Below are 16,146 nucleotides of genomic sequence, written 5' to 3'. Positions count from 1 at the left end.
CTGCAAAGGCGGGTCCGCAGTGATCGACGCGAGCCTAGGCGCAGGAATGTAGCTAGCTGCTTTGAAGGAGGCAGAGAGGTAGGAGGAGTCGATCGGCAAGTGGGGAGAGGTGCATTTAATTGCTTCTGGCGCAGCTAATACTGAATGTAGATCAATAATTCCAACGGCATTGCATCGCTATATTGGTGCTACGTGACAATACAGGCCTTTTGTAACTTTTACAAAAGGCTTTTCTGGGTCCCTTTAAAGCCGTCACACAAAAGTTTCTCTAGCGCGTATAGAACGAAACCAAAACTGCTGCTTTTTTCGGGAACTGTCCTTCAAAGATGCCTATTGCAATAGATATCACTATTGTTTCATTTTAGTGGAGCTACTCGCTACAAAGAAGGGGAAGGCCCCTTGAAGTCAAAACGGCGGTCTCAGTTTTATTCCCAAGCTTGTAAAATCTACAAATGCGTGCACTACGACGCTGATTTTTGTTTGTAGGTTCATGTAATCATAACGTTTAGGAAAATCTGCAAAAGGCACGTCATTACTCAAAAGAATTTTTAATTGCCGGATACCCTTCCTAATTGCCCTAATAATAAATATTTATTACTTTTACATCCAGCTCTATTTTTTGTTTTTGGGCGCATGGGACCCTACAATTTAGGAAAACGACAGAAAACACTGTTTTGCTTAAATCAAATAATCAGGGCCGAAAGGGTTAATTTAAAATTCCGCACCTTTGAACGCTGTAAAATCAACTAGAAATAATCTTTGATTTTTAAACTGATAATGGAATCATTTCGAAAATACTACACACTTGATGCGTGCTCTGTGACGTAGAGCACGCATATGATACAACGTGGCAAATGGGTATTTGCCTGGAATTGCACTCCTTTCGTCTTAGAGACACTACCCTCAATGTCGACAAACGGTGTTTATCTAATGGAACTTTTCGTGTCATGGAAAGCAATACGCTGGCTGTTGACAAAGGGTGTTTATAAAATGGAACCTTTTGTGTCAAGAAAGGCAATACCCCGGCTGCCCCCCTAAAGGTGTATTCTATGGTGTAGTCTAAGATATCCGTTCAAGAGTCCTGTTTGCCCTTTAAAAGGGTTCTCTAAAACAGCTCTACCTGCAATGATTCAACATCTAACTAATTCTGGCCATTTTCAAGTTACGTGCCCTTCGTTTAGTCTATCCGTCTGCCAACGCCCCTTCGTTTAGTCTATCCGTCTGCCAACGCTAAGTCCTACTTGTATTACTTAGCCAGTAATGCAGACTGAAAGAAGACATGCATGGGTAGATGGTGCTACATATACATACTATTGTGGGTTCAACTGGAAAAAACAGTCGAACCTTTTTTTACCGTTTCTTAGCCTCTTACAGCGAATTCAAAGTCGGAGTAATCACACAATCTTAGCAGTTTACATGACTAAAAATCGAAACTTAAACCCGCAATGAATCTGCGGAAACCCCGTGAGATGAAATCACAGAAGAGCTCACCTTAAGGAAAGTGTGCCGTTCAAGGAGGACGAAGCTGGCAAGCCTGATTGTGGCTCCACTGACTGGTCGAATAGATCAATGCTGCGTTAAGTATTCATGATCTCGATTCAGCCGGAAACGGACGAGTGATGCCGAGAGCAGAATTCGATAAAGAAAGCAGCGATAAGCACGGACAATGATAGCAAGAAACCTGAGGGCTGGACACGGAGAAGCGTACCTAAAGCCGCGCCAGGACACATCGCTTGCCGAAAACAATGGAATGCTTTGTTCTTTTCAACATAGTTCAAATATAAGGTATGGTTCCAGAATTTCTGGTTTATAACGGTTTTGCCTACAGAAAGGTCTCCTTTCAGAAGTTTTTTTTTCGCGGTGAGACTGAATTGAGAGATAGACAGAAGAGAGACCATAAGTTTGCATTTATGTGGCTGAAGAACCCCTAAAGTTTAATTATGGCGGAAATATTGTATGGGAGCAGTCAGTACGAACTTTTTCCACTCCGGCAAAACCACTCCCCTCAGAGGCTAGCAAGATTCACGATAGATAACTATAAATGAATTTGGCTAGTCATTGAGTGGACGCTGTTGTTTGGGATGGGTAAAAATTAAATCACACTGCTGTCTGGCAAGATAGACCAGTGTTTTTATTTTAACAGAAACTCACAAACTCCTTCTGCTCCCTGACCAGAGGGTCACAATTTATTCAGGATAATGTGTGAATGGCGATGAGCGCAACTACATTTGCACGTAAGGAAATACAGAGACTACTTCATTTGACTATGCGGCACACAACCACCAAGGACGGCCGTCTAGCGTGGGATGGCTGTTATAATCACTGTCCAACCGGTCAAAGCCTATCGGCTGCCTGACCAGACAAACTTACGGTTAAACATTGAAAATGATTTTATTCGGTGAGCGTAAGTGGTTCCCAATGGGTGTGAGTCAACAAGTTCTTCTTGCATACAGGGCGTCTTGCATGATGACTTCTATGTAGATCGTTGCCGCGTTAGAAGGCATGGTAGAGTATTTCTGTGCCCAAGTCTTGGTTTAAAAAACACTTGTAGATTTCGCATTTAAGAGGAGCCAATGAAGTTAAAATACGTGTGCGTTTGTGCAGTTGTGTGTGTGCAGTTGTATGTGCACCGCGTATACGTTTGCATGGATTTGTTGTGAGAGTGTCGAATTAGTGCGTAGAAAAAAAGGCTAGACAATTAAGGTACTTTCAAAACCTCGCTTTACATTTGGCACAGTCAACCTACAATACTGTAGACAGGATACTCAGTTTTGCTCCAGAATTCGAATTTCTTCAATCCTTGAGACATATTCAGAGGTACTGCCATGAAGTTGCAATATGAGGACGATCCCTTAACAAGCGGCCACAACCTATACCGGCATGCGGAAAAGCGTCGACGGCCCTTGTACACCCAACAGAATACTGCGGGCAGGTAAAGCGGCCTCATCACCTATTCTCTCAAAAGGACAAGTAACGCCGCGTCTTCTCTCCACGAGTCTTCAGAACGTCCACGGGTCTTCAGAACCGAGGACTTCAGAACGTCTTTAGAACACCGAATCTGTGGTGAACTCACGCGTACAAACCACCTTAAGTAGATTGATTCAGGATATTCTCAAAGGGAGATTCTGGATGGCCTGGATAAAGATGCACCGGGCAGTTCCAAAGTTGAGTGGCAGAACGGATGATAACTACCGTGATTGGTGATGAAGTGGTGAACTTACAAGATGAATACTATATATTTACCAAAGGACATTATGGTTACCAAGCAGGATGAATGCCCGCCACCCGCTCGTCAGCGTCGATTACAGCCAATGGCCGCAATGAGCATTGAGACATATGGCTCCTGACATTATGAAGGCCTACAAAGATATACTATCGTAGATATACTACAAAGTCAAAGATGTTATATTTTAATCCTTCTTTATGATTGATGCGTGTATTATATGATCAGGAACGGTTCTGCATTCGTGATTTCTACGTAACCCTTGCGACACAATCTAATCCGGCTTTCACGCATGAACCGTGTATCCAGATATCTTATCAGAGCTTTTCGGTTGACCAACCGGCCTATTGGAACATGCATTCATTTTTCACGGGGGAGGCATCTGTCCCCCTAAAAAAGCTTTCGCTTTAAAAACTTAACCATTCATACCTAAAGGGAGTTAAGAATATTAGGAACAAAACATTTGGGTCGGTACTTTGACATTGGGAAATCCCCCATCGACGGGTTAGCTCAAATCCCGCTTGTAATATCTCCAGTATAATTTAGGACGTTAAAGCAGAGAATCACAATCGTCACGCATGTACCCGCTGCTCCAATACAGTCGTATGCAACGCCATTAGCCACATTGTCGTACCGCATACAACGGCGAGAAAATTGGCGGATAAAACTGATATCCGCTATGTTACACGCCTGCCGCAATTTTTAGGTCATCCCGGTGGGCTAACTTCCCACAACGTCAGCAGGTACCTATTGCTTCTTCCGGCTTGCAACACATCCCCAAAAGCGCCAACTGTATCAAAATCTAATCAACGTATGCATGATGCCACCTCACTCATGGCTTCGCCTTCCCTCCGGAATCTTCTTCCACAACAACGTTGAAGGAACGATTCACATAGGGTGGATGGCTGCTCCTACAGAAATTGCAGGGGTGAACGCACTCATCAGCTTGCCAGCAAAATGGTCTCCGTTCCTGGGACACCATCCACAACCCCAATTCTTGTCGTCCTTCTTCCCTGGCCACCATATTCTACGCACACGTCGCGTTTTCCCTCGGATTTCACACCGCCTTACAAGCGGAAACAAGCGCGAAGCACAATGCTGCTCCATTGTGTTTCGACCCCTTCTACCCACGACCAGCTTTTGTGAGACTGCGCCCAGAACCCCCACCCCCCCCCCCCCCAAACACTGCAATTACACAACAGTCTGGCTTTTGTAGCGAGTCTCTTGGAGCATTGAGGAGTCAACGATCACATCATGAGGGCCCTACGCGGCTGTTTCGATTGCGGCGGGTGATGCAGCCCAACCCTACTAGGTTTTGTAAATTTTCGCTCTGCATCTATCAATCGACTTGCCCCACCACGCATTCTGTTTGTCAGGAATCCTTTAATCAATGGTATAAAGGGACACTGAAGTGATTTGTAAACAATGCGGGATTACGAGCGCAAACTGTAGTCCGGAGTCCCTGGGCCCTGTTTCGACCACTCTGTGCGCGTTTACGCGAATTTATTTAGTAGAAAAATCAATTCGAAAATAATGTCCTCCTCTCTTTACGCTCGCCCATTTTCTGTGGCGTTTTCGTGTGACGTCAGCAGGAGAGGAGCTGACAAAGGGCTGCGCTACTGCACGGCTCGCCGACCTTCCGCGACCGAGTCAGTCCGTCAGTCGGCCCACCGTTTAGTCCGCCGGCCGCCGACGGGTCGTCGCAATTCGCTCGATCAGTTGAAACTAAGCCACAACACGTTTGGGAATGGAAGAATGCGCCTTTCTTTACTTCGTTAGTTTGTACACTGTATCTAGCTCCAAGTCAAGGTCGCTTCACACAAGCGCTGCACAAGCGCACATGCGACGCTTCGCTGACTGGTATAGGAAAATATAAGGCCTCTTGAAGGGGGAGAAGAGTGAGCGAAGTCAATATAGGTACTAAGGAAATAAAATCAATTGATATTTTTACCGTACAGCGTAAAACTAGGGTGCGGGAAGCATTTTTTTGCGCTGGGCGAACAAGCAGAGTGGTCAGCAGCACGACTACGCATCTGCGAACGCTTTCCCATCTACTAAATACAATTGCTACACGTGAGCTTTTGTGAAAACTCGGGGGACGCTTACTGCACGAGCGCAATACAACAAATAGTCGCCTAAGCTGCTTGAAATACTAAAACTAAATAAAAGTGTACACTGGTTATATATTATATACCTTATATTTTCCATTGCCGCCAGCGGCCCTCCGTGGCCTATCGCAAGTGTTTTGCCAGTCATAAGTTCGAATCGCCGCGGGTAGATGCTTTTTTTTATGAGTTAACTTTTTCGTTTTTCGCCGATGTATTCTATACTGAGTTCACCTTTTTTTGGGCCGCAACGTTCATTGCTCCACGAACTAGTCCACAGAACTCGCGCAGGCTGGCACTGCCGCGCTAGCGAGTTCTCGTTGGCGTGCTGTTGCCATAAGCACCGACTGCTTGCTGGCAGTGGGCACAGGCCAGAATCAACAGACCCTTGGCCTGGTGCGGACACGCTTTTTACGATACAGGCATGAGCGCGAGGCAAGCTCCAAATATGGGGGGAAATCGCATGCATTTGAGCGTCTGCAGGGACGCGGAGGGCGTTCATGGACTGCGTAGGCCTCAGATAGTGAATTCTACGATTCCAAGCCGTCCTGGTAGGCTTATCTTGTGCATTTTACACCCGACAACATGGCAGAAGCGCGGTACTACGATAACTGGGATATTGAGAATGCCCATCCAACGACGCCATCGAATGTCAAACATGTTGTTTTACAGACCGAAACCGAAACCGAAACTTGTTTGATTGCTAGGGCATCGTCCAATCACGGGGCTCCCTCCTCTCAACGTCACAGCTTAGTTTGTGCGGCCGCCGCAAACCGCGCATGGTAGTTTTTCTTCTTTCGCGCTTTGTAAAATAATTACCGATTTGTCAACCGGATAAACGATGAAAAGTGTGCTAATTTGAGCCAGTCTACACAGTGCAAGCAAAAACGGGAGCTTGACAAATTCACTTCAGTGTCCCTTTAAAGGCAGTACTTCCGACATCACTTGGTACCACAGCCGTTTGCGCACGGGTGTTTCTCTGTCGGTATCCCTGGTAACATTCACCTCCCGCGTAGGCCTGAGCATTTTGTCGTTTCTTTCGTATCCGTGGATTTTTGTCCAGCGAGTGTGAGTTGTCAAAGGTTAGGAGAACGTAATCGCATAATGTTTCCTTTTCCAGCGTATCCCTACTCGTAAAAACAGAAAGGTTGGGGGCAACACCTGAGGCTATTAATGTGAGTGCAGTACAGGTGCCTGACGGTTTTCTACGGTGCATCAATGTGTAGCCGCAGACGTTGGAGAGTGGACATCAAAAAAGCACCCACGAAACTTTCTGTATGAATACTACTTACTACATAACAACATTTCTCTCCGGTGTATGCTGTTTGCACACGATATTTCCCGGTTCCAAATGCCACACCATCCGTTTTTGCTATGAAAGCATTAGCCAACTAAAAAACCGGTTTCAGTGTTAAATACGCAGACGGCACACAAATTGGGGGATGGCTTTACATAAAACCAGGATTACTGTTTTGAAAATTGCATGGCATGTATTTGGACCTTAATTGGACTTAAAAAACGTTTCTACGAGTTTCGACGCTTCACGGATTGCATCATTTGTCGACGCTAAATTACGTTTTTACTTTTTTTGCCGAGTCGCATTGATGCAATCAATGACGTGAAGGTAAGGCAGAAAAAAACCGCATGCGCATGAATGCATCGAAACTTCACCAATGGAGGTCGTATAGGCCCAGAACTGGCGGTGATTCGGACCCCTCACTAATCGTTGCATAAAAAGCCTTACTTCGGCGAACTTGAAACCTCTCACTCGGACTTACTCACAATTTTGGTTTTGGTATTATCGCTAACTCAAACTCACACTCATTTCTCAGCAATTCGAATACGCTCACTCAAACTCAATCTCACAGGGAGAGCAAGACAGATCTCAAAATAGAGTATTAACTCACTCGTGCTGAGAACGCAGTTGTGCACGGAACCTAGATAAACTGAGGTGGACGTATGGGGACTAAGATCGACAGAAAACTCGTATCTATTCAGAATTGAAAATTCACCACGGTTCACACATCATACGGTTTCCAAATCATATGCTCAAATTTGTTGCGTTTAGTGTGATCTCATCTATATTGAAATGTTTGATAAACAGTTTTTGATGTCAATTGAATACAATTACACTTGCTTTGCCACGCTGACAACGGCCACCTACAAGCATATAAAGGTATGTATTGAATACGAAACCCTTCATTTTCACAGCATTGTTAAGGCAAAAGAAATCAGGATTTAGGGTGTGCTTTATGAGAAACAAAGGTCATAGTGCAAGTAACATCCGTAGAATTCATTTAAATTGTATCAGCTGGTGGTTAACGTGAAGAACACCGTCGTTCTCGTCCGCAAAATGCGTCTTGCGTTGAAGAGAACGTTCTGAAGCGTGAGGCGTTCATGTGTGCGCCTTTGTTTTTGCTCACTTCCAGTCGTGCGTTAGGCGGCTAATGCCGTAGGAGGCGACGGCAGGGGCAGAACCTTGCCCTCTGCCAGGGGATCACTTAAGATGGAATTATACAGACGACTTTCTGCGTTTTGCATTTCACTTCTGATATCTCGTGTACTAGCGGAAGGGCGTGTATTGTGGCTCCCACGATGCTAAATATGTCAAAAATGTTCCAGTTTGAACAACGTGTCGACTCTTTGCATAAGGGTGCCGACATCCAAATCTCCACTGCGAGCCAATGTGTCTCTACCTCCATTACACAATTTCTTAGATTACGTAGGAATGTTTGGCATCCATTTCAATGCAGCCGTACAATTTCTACGGAAAGCTGTAAAGCTTTTGCAATTCAGGAAAAAATTTGTTCTGCTCCAGGATATTACCAGAATCTCCTCCACCTTGGGTATTTCCCCTAAATCTGCTCCATCAGTTTCTCAGATCAGTGAATGATGGCATGTACCAACTTTTCGAAGCACTGCTTCCTTTGCTCAATTTTTTATAACCTGATCTTTGTTTGTGATACACCTTCACAGAGTTGCACGGGTCATCATCTTTGAACTAATTGCGTTTACTGCGTGCGCGTCGTTTTGATGGAAACATAACCAAGCCGTGTATGCAGCATAGGCGCCTAAGCATCCCTGCATGTCGTAAAATGAGTGCCGTGGTACTGTGGAGGGTAGAATGCGCCCAACGCCGCACTACTCTTGTCTGAGTTTGTAACTGTGTTCTGGGAGTTTTCGCAGCTCGCTCATTTATTTTCAACAACGCCCTGTATGATGTTACAAGGCGAATACTGGTGCACATCAACATACTCCGTTCCGTGTTTTCGTATCCGTTGCTTCCCCTGTACATGGTATGAATTTTGGTAGTATACAGATTATTTCGAGCATGCTTTGTAACTCGGGGGACGAATTGCAAAGCATGCTTTCCGCACTGGGCGAACAGAGTAGAACCGTGGGCCTGAAAATTAATAAGCAGAAAAATAAAGTAATGATCAATTACCTCGGGACAGCACAGCAGTTTGAGATACGTGGCCAGGCAGTGGAAGTGGTAAGAGAATATATCTACTTAGGCCAAGTTGTGACCCCAGATCCCAACCATGAGGCACAGATAATTAGAAGGGTCAGAATGGGGTGGGGTGCATATGGCAGACATTCTCAGATAATGAATAGCAGCCTACCATTGTCGCTGAAGAAGAAACTGTATGACAGCTGCATCTTACCGGTACTCACCTACGGGGCAGAAACTTGGAGGCTCACTAAGAGGGTTCAACTTAAATTGAGAACGACTCAGCGGGCAATGGAGCGGAAAATGATAGGTGTAACATTAAGGGACAAGAAGAGAGCGGAGTGGGTCAGGGAGCAAACTGGTGTTAAAGACATATTAGTAGAAATTAAGAAGGAGAAATGAACGTGGGCAGGGCATGTAATGCGAAGGCAAGATAACCGCTGGTCATTAAGGGTAACAGAGTGGATCCCTAGAGAAGGCAAGCGTTGCAGGGGACGGCAGAAAGTTAGATGGGCAGTAGAGATCAAGAAGTTTGCGGGGATAAATTGGTCACAGTTGGCACAGGACCGAGGTAATTGGAGAATAATGGGAGAGGCCTTTGCCCTGCAGTGGGTGTAGATAGGCTGGTGGTGATGATAATGATGATGACAGATTATTTCAACGCGATGATTTGTCTAATTTCGTGTTCGTGTTGGTGTGGGCGCTGGCTCAAGGCCTCAATAAAATTTTTCACTCCCCGACCGGGTCGTCCGTCTGTCTGTGCGTTCAATCGTTCGTTCGTATGTTCCTTCATTAGTTTTTCTCCTTACTGGCTTGCTTGTTTGTATTTCGCGCCGTACTTTTTTTAACTCGACCAGTCCCAGTTCTAATTTGAGTTTTCACTTCTCCGCTGCCGTCGTAATAGAGACACGTGCATTGTCTGCGTAAAAGTGCTTTGCCATGCTTCTCTACCAAGAACTGATACGTCTCATCATCACCAGCGTATCTACGCCCACTGCAGGGCAAAGGCCTTTCCCATTAATTTCGAATTACGCCAGTCCTGCGCTAACTGCGACCAATTTATCCAAGCGAACTTCTTGATCTCGTCTCCCCATCTAACTTTCTGCCTCCCTCTGTCACGCTTGCCTTCTCTAGGAATCCACTCTCTTACCCTTGATGGCCAACGGTTATCTTGCCTTTGCATTACATGCCCTGCCCACGTCCATTTTTTCTTCTTAAGTTCTACGAATATGTCCTTAGCACGCGTTCGTTCTCTGATCCACTCCGCTCTCTTCTTGTCCCTTAATGTTACACCTATCATCTTCCGTTCCGTTGCTCGCTGAGTCATCCTCAATTTAGGTTGAACCATTTTAGTGAGCTTCCAAATTTCTGCCCCGTAGGTGAGTACCGGTAATGTGCAGCTGTCATACACTTTCTTCTTCAGGCTGCTGTTCATTATCTGAGAATGCCTGCCGAATGCACGTCTACATCTCTTGATTTGAGGCCATCTACCGAGATGGCAGGACGTCGACAAACGGCTAGTCCCCGCATTACTTCTGCCTAGCGGTCGTGCGTTTGTTCAAAATCTTGTGTCACTCAGCAACAGTGGTCATCCACCTTCATATCGTAGAAGGCCTCATTTTCTCACCCATAAGTATTTGTAAAGGTGATCCTCTCGGTCACAATTGCCGCGCTCCTAAGGGGACAGCTTTAGAAGTCAATTTTTAAGGGTCCACTCAAATAAGCCGATAGGAATACCTCGAATCAAAACATCGAAACACTCAAGCGAACTTAGAAATGCCGGAAGCAAACCAAAGCGGGGCAGCCATCTATACAGTTGAATAATCATTCCTAGGGATAAGCAATGATTCATCAGCGATTGCTAGTAATTGCCAAGTGATATTAAAGAGAACGTAAATAGAGTAAAGTGGATCAAGACGAATTAGATTGTGTAATGACATAAGATGAAACAATGATTGATTAGATACTGAGAGTGACAGTTATTAAAGTGTTAATATGGTTATTATGATAAACGGCTGCATAATAAGAGGGCAATTAAGGTCAGTTAGAGCAGAATACCACAGCATAATCAAAATTATGGCCGCACAAACGGGTGTAGTGATGGGTAATGACGAATGGAGAGAAATTGAGGGAGAGAAAGACGGACTAAGGATTGTAAAAAAGCAGTACTGCTGTATCAACGTCCGAATTCACATAAAAGTGTCCTGACAATATATCTCCGTGCTTTCACTGTCAAAGCCCGACGAAGACCTAACTGTAGCTAGAAATTTTTAATGTCAGTGAGATGGCCATCCCGGGCTTACCCTTTTGATTCGATGTAAATATGTGTATCAAAAACACAGTACTGAAGATTATGGCGTATTTCAAGTTTTGTAATCACGATAAAAGAAGAGCGCCAATGCGAAATAAGAATACCGGGTCGCTAAAATGCAACCAGAATCTCCGTATTCTCGGGCACCCTGCTTTTACATTACCGAGTGGAACGGGGTGATGAAGAGATGAATGAATTAGATAAACATTTTGATTGTAACAGGAGGCCCCTTTAGGCTTGCGCTTGAGCCGTTCTTGTAGAAAAAGTGCCAAGAAAAAACTCCCATAGTGAGGGGCAACCGGTACAACCTTTGCGGAGTGGCATCTCCTCCAGTAATGTAAACCCTGATGACTGGCGAAGCATGCAGTGTATACGTGTGTTTGCCGCCTTGCCGTTTTATCCCACTTCCAACATAAGCGAGGCATTGGAAAACTAGTGTCCCGGTTTTGTTTTTTACAACTCATTACGGTGTAGCACGAGGCGTTGCATAACGAGTGTCCCCCTGTTTTAGGACCGTGACTACGTTATACAAGATAGGGCGACGAAGACGACAGAAGACGCCGGCAGCCCGAGCCCCTAAAAGCGTGGAGGCGGAAGCTTCGATCATTCCTTAGAGTTCACCTTACCGTTAAACAAGGTAGGGGGCGTACACAGAAAGGGCTATGGTGTTATACGGTGCGATGCGGAATGCTCGCTCGTTTTGCGGCCCAATCCTATTCAAATAGCCACAATTTTGCGGTGTTGTGACGCTCGTTTGAGAACCCCCACTCATGCTTAAGATATACGAAGCGAATGTATTTGCGGGAATCTAAATACGTATCGAAGACGGTTTTCACGCGCTTAGACTTTATTTACATCGAACATTTTGATTTGAGTCAATATAGGGTTTCATGATCAGACACTATTTCAGGGATGAGTTTCGTGTAGTAGAGGGCTTCGTTGTAACTTTCACCACAAGGGGAGCTTTTACGTTGCCTGGGAATAAGGCTGGGAATAAGTTATTCTAGGATCAGCAGAAGAAAAATACTGAGGGCGACGTTTTGTTTTGAACCAAACAATTCCGAATTACGTGAGTCCGCTACTCTTCAACCGATGGCTTCCCGCATTTCATTTTTGGGGGGTTGCGGGGGGGGGGTCTTTTTCTTCTTGCTCCATAAATGGTGGAGCTGGCCTTTCAGCGAAATACCTGGCCCAAAAAGCAACGCAAAGAACTTAAGCTAGGCGACTCGGGGAGCAAGCGGCCAATTATTTTGTTATGCGCCACTTGACAGTTGCATGTCCATGCTGCACTGCTTACCCGCCGATACAAAGTGGAAACATAGATGCCCGTCGTGGATAAGCCGGAATATCGTCATACGAAAACAAACATTGGTGTGCGATTGGCGCACTTAAATAGTAACTAACACGCAAAATTCATTTTTCACACTCAACGCTTCGACAAGGGCCACAAATTGGGAACCCCCCGTAAGTTAAGAGTAACTAACTTTATCCTGAAAAAAATGGCATGATAAACTCTCTGGATTTGTTGGGCACTGTTGGGTCATTACGGTTGGTTGGCGTTATAAGCAACCCCGTTCTTATCCAGTGTAACGTCTACACTTTGCGGTGGTTTATTTTATTTTTGGGCGCACGTTTTACACTGCCGAACGATACAAAAAACAACATTCTCCATCGTGCACTGGTGATGGAAAGCTGGATAGCTAGACAGTACCATAAGGAAGTATAGCTCAAGATATGAGAACGCTGTTTTCGGAAAATACCTTGACATGCACGCAATGAGGAAAAAATAAAAGGTTCTCATTTATATAGGTTGCCGCAGAATTCAAAGTGTAGCAACTTTAATTCATAATTAGCAGTTGCGCGGATGTGGTTTTATTCTTTCAGTAACTTCAGGCTACACAGCAACCCCCAAAACTCTAGTTAAGTACGAAATTTGTTACTGCGGTGTCAACAACATGGTAACCACGTCGTCAAGAATCTATCGCCAGTGCGGATCAGCGACACGTACACGCAGCGCTCGCTCAGCATTTGTCGTCGCTACCTCGGTAGAGCTGCCTAAACGAAGAATATCACAACCAAGATGGCATGAATTTTGCATATACTTCCCCTGGCAATTTTATGCCAGTCGGCACCATTTCGGTAGTGTTTTCATCGGCGAAGTGCGGAGTGCTTCTACCGATTATCGCAACAGACGCGGTTACATCGCGTCGATTAGTAGCGAATAAGGACATACAAAAGACAGTTGATTGCTTCTACTTTTGCTGAAAACAATACAAAGCGCACACACAAGCACTGCAACCACAAGCTTAACGGCAATCGATCAAGATTTATTGGTAACGCAGGAACAGTGAACACAGGCACCGAATGAAAGGAGAATTCATCAGATCACCATGACGGTAGCGCCGTTCGCGTGAAAGATAGAGCTGTCGTGTCGGAAAAAATCTCAATCCTCGCCTACGTAAAACGTGGGGTGAACTGAGCCCTCACAGAGTAATATAAATGTTACTTTTGTTGATAAATGTTTCGTTTTCGAGCCACCTTGCCTAGTGCTCGCTACTCGTGAGAAAAAGAGTGTGCGATCCCCTTTGTAAGGGTCAGGCTCCGGGTAACCAGGTCAGTCGCTTGACATTTTTGTAATTTTTGGGTTGGTGCAGGTTTAAAGATTTAAGCTTGAAAATGATATGTTACCCTTAATGTCCTCGACATCAAGTTCGACGTCAGACGTAACGTTATTGGGCTAACAGCCGTACAGCATGCAAAAGCAACATCATTCTCTCCGTTCGTCGGAACGTAGGCAACGGTGTCGACGATTTCCTCAGGACATTACGTTAGGCATATGTATAGTGCGCCGTCTCACGCCTGCGTCAGTTCCTCCCTCTGCTGCATACGAACCTTTAGCGGAAGTGGCCGAACGGAGCTTTTGCCAAGCTTCGCAAAGAACCATTTTATTTTTCGCAACTTACTCGCAGTAATCATTAATCACCAGATGAAATTTGCTTTTCCGCGGGGCCTTTTTGCTTAGATGCATCGTCAGTGAGGGGCTTACAGCTGTCTTTTAAAACAGTTTAATTGTGTTGAAGGTAAAAAGTACCTGTATTTCAGCATAAGCAGGATTCGAACAAGAGACCTAAGGACTTCGTGGATACGCGTTTCCGCAACAAGGCCTAATTGCCAAGCATGGCAATGCCAAACATGGCAGTTCTTGCGTGCACAGTTTAATCTCAAATGACTTTAGGGCCGTCTACTTATAATCGTATGCTATAGTATGCATGGAAAGAACCAACGAAAAAAATTACACCATCTCCCCGAAGGGGACTATGTGGTGTGGCAAAGCATGGGGGTGTCGTGTAGGTTTCACACCGGAGCAGAACCGCCGCAGGCGGTGTCTGGGAGCCATGGAGGAAAGAAAAGTTTAAGAGGGAGCATCACGTGACAATCGTGAAGCCTAGTCATAAAAAATAAAAAGGAAAGACTGATGGGAGGTGTTCTATTCACGTGACAGGCAAGTGGTAGTTCTTTGCGCCTATGTGGCCCTTCGCCGACGCTGCGTGCGTGCGTCTATCCGTTTGGTTGCCGGGCCGTCCGCGTATTCGAGTTTCGGCGACGAGTCGTTGCGCGCAGCTCTGCCTGCAACCCGAAACGCGCAGCGGCCTGATCGTGCGGGCAAAGTGGTCGGACGGGAGAGGCAGAAAACATCTTTGTTTACTGAGCTTTCGGACCCGTCGAAGTTCACGCCGCAGTCGGAGAGTTGTGTGGCGCCGCCGCATGCAGAAGTGGAGATGATCTTTTCAACTTTGCCGCTCAGGCAAAGTTGAAAAGGTCAACCATTTCAACCCTTTCTTTAACCATTTATTGCCAAGGCGCAGTCAGTCCACAATTCAGCAAGGTCCATCCAAAGCGTAATCTAGCATTCGTTTTTTTTTTTTTTTTCATATACGTATCGCACCGATCGAGCGGTCCTCAGCGGACAAACAGCCGGCGTACTGCTTGCGACGCGAGGTGGTCACACCCAGCATAAGGGTTCTGAACCCTTTGATTTCCAGTGCACTGAAGTAGATAAAAACGTACCACCACGCCGGAGCACCGAAAAGGCGAACGTATGCAAAAGCGCGCGCGAGCGAAACCAAAGCTAGTCTCACCACCTTCCCGAGGTGGTGAGATTCACACCACCTCTCCGACGAGGAGAGGTGCGGACGCCGGACAACGGAGGGTCGACTAAGAGATGCTTTGCATCTAAAAGGGCGCATGACACGAGAAGAATCAGCACGAACATGCCGCTGGACAAATATCTTGTCTTCATGTGGAACGATCCTTAAATTCAGGTGCATATTTAAAAGTCCACAAAATGATAATAAAGAGGTGGTAGGCTTAGTTTCGAATGAAATAACCTCGGTTTCTTTATCATGAGCAACGTTTATTATGACCAACCGAGAAAAACCAGTTCCTGGTTTCTCACCGAAAAGGCGGCGTTAGCGATATAACTTTCGGCAAAAACCCTTACCCAGTGTCATTCAGCTTCCCACCCTCAAAAAAACCAATCTCTAAGTACAAGACACTGTAGTGAATTCTTGAGATAATTCCACATCACTTGCTGCCGTGATGCTGAAACGATAACTGGGCTTATGGGTCTGCAGTTGGGCGCAGTTGCTGAGATAAATTCAAAGTTGAAAATCTAATTATCTGAACATTTTACCAGTTATCAGAAGCATATTGAAGTCCCCGAAGGAAAAAAGGAAACAACGCTCAATTCAAGCTACCACGTAGAAATAATAGACGGCGCCTTGAAGATAATTTATTTTCAAAATGTTTAGTTACCCTCGTTTTCAAAAACATTTTAGTCAATCTATTTTACTTGAAATTTGGAAAAAAAGAGTAGTACCTTATTAACAGTGACTTTTTAGTTTTCCAAGATGAAACAAAAGTAAAAATAAGCGTTATACAAACTTCAGAAACCTCAAATTGTGATGCACTTTTTAATCTTTTATGAACAGTGTTAAACACGTTTTTTCTAAGAGGATAGCGATCCCTATCTTTAGAATGTGCAGTTGTTCTCTGT

Source organism: Haemaphysalis longicornis, unplaced genomic scaffold, assembly GCF_048455015.1.
Source record: "Haemaphysalis longicornis isolate Haplotype H1 unplaced genomic scaffold, Haemaphysalis longicornis Haplotype H1 scaffold_13, whole genome shotgun sequence".
NCBI classification, from domain to species: domain Eukaryota; kingdom Metazoa; phylum Arthropoda; class Arachnida; order Ixodida; family Ixodidae; genus Haemaphysalis; species Haemaphysalis longicornis.
The sequence above is the reverse complement of the archived record's forward strand: the minus strand, read 5'-3'. Positions refer to the sequence as shown.